Here is a 1,652-nt window from a genome sequence, read left to right on the forward strand (position 1 = left end):
GAAATGGAACTTCCTGAGGGATACTTAATCTTAGAGGGCTTGCTAAAAAGTAATTGCTTCAAATTTTTTATGTGAAAACTGTTAGAGCTTCTTAAATAAAACAAACGTTATTAACATTCTACTCTATATTTTCCCTGTCAACATATTTACAACCCTCTGCCGCTAGAGAGCTCCGAATTGTGGCGTGTAATATGGTTGTGTGTAACATAAATATAATAAATGATAATTAATTGAAACCCTCAGTTTCCGACAGGTGTTGTTGATATAACTCAAGGGGACAGCTGAAAATGTGTGCCCCGACCGGGACTCGAACCCGGGATCTCCTGCTTACAGGGCAGACGCTCTATCCATCTGAACCACCGAGGACACAGATGAGTAGCGCGACTGCAGGGACTTATCGCTTGCACGCTTCCCGCGAGACCCACATTCCCAACTGTCCACAATTCTACATATTGTAATGTACCTAATAGATATTTGCCCATCCACTGTAGAAAGCTGCACGGTCATCAATAGTATCTGTTCTTTCGAGAACAGTTACTGTCTTCATATATAACATGTCAACGCGTGCTAAATAGCGTGTTGTAATCGCGTTCCAAATTCGAAGAGTTCGTCCATACACGGAGTATCCTGCCCTTCGGCATGACAATGTCAGACAACACACGAGCGCTGCGACATCTGTAACGATCCGATGTTCTGGGTTCACTGTCATAGACCATTCTGCACACAATCCCAGCTTGATTCCACCCGGTTTTCATCTATTTCCAGAACTTAAAGAACGCGTTCGAAGATTTAACATTGAGAGTGATGAAGCAGTGAAGGCAGAGCTGAGGTTGTGGCTTGGTTAACAAAGTCAAACATTCTACAGTGACGATATCAACAAACTGGTCTCTCGTCAGGAGAAATGTATTTGTCACCTGGGTGACTATGTTGAGAAATAAATATGTAGACGTGAAGAATAAGGATGCAGGATGTTAATAATGTTTGTATTACTTAAAAAGTTTTAAGAGATGTCCTTCAGTAGTGTGCCTTCTATTTATTGTCGCGAACAAGACAAGCCGGCCGTGGAGTCCGATCGGTTCTAGGCGCTTCAGTCCGGAACCGCGCGACTGCTACGATCGCAGGTTCGAATCCTGCCTCGGGGATGGATGTGTGTGATGTCCTTAGGTTAGTTAGGTTTAAGTAGTTCTACGTTCTAGGGGACTGATGACCTCAGATTTTAAGTCCCATAGCACTCAGAGCCATTTGAACCATTTTTGAACAAGACAACGCGGCCTCTGGATAACTATCCATGTATGAACTTGTCTCTAAGGGTCAGTTCCGGCGTTGACCGTATGCGCATATTTATTTTACGGTAAGAAATGTTGACTCATAATTTGCCGTTTGGTACAGAGGTTTTGAGTCATTTCATCACCTGTGGCAACGACTATGGAACATCTCACCCCTGTCGCTGGTGTCACTAGAAGTAATAACGACGGTGCTCACATTACATGTTTCAGATAATCCACAGAGGAAATTACCCGGAAAAAAGATAGAACTCCAGCTGCTGAAACAACATGCTGAGAAAATAAACAACCACTCATACGCATCCCTTTATATCCAAAACACGTGTTAATAATTGACAGATCTGATCATTATGGCAAGTAAAGCGTTTC

At 42.9% G+C, this 1,652-nt stretch overlaps 1 non-coding gene across 1 annotated transcript; it reads right to left on the minus strand.

The window, feature by feature from the left end:
* Nucleotides 1-292: 292 nt before the first annotated feature.
* Trnat-ugu lies at nt 293-366 on the minus strand. The gene has a single exon. It is a non-coding gene; the product is annotated as a tRNA-Thr (tRNA).
* Nucleotides 367-1,652: the final 1,286 nt, after the last annotated feature.

The sequence above is a fragment of the Schistocerca piceifrons genome, chromosome 2 (assembly GCF_021461385.2).
Source record: "Schistocerca piceifrons isolate TAMUIC-IGC-003096 chromosome 2, iqSchPice1.1, whole genome shotgun sequence".
Lineage (NCBI taxonomy): Eukaryota > Metazoa > Arthropoda > Insecta > Orthoptera > Acrididae > Schistocerca > Schistocerca piceifrons.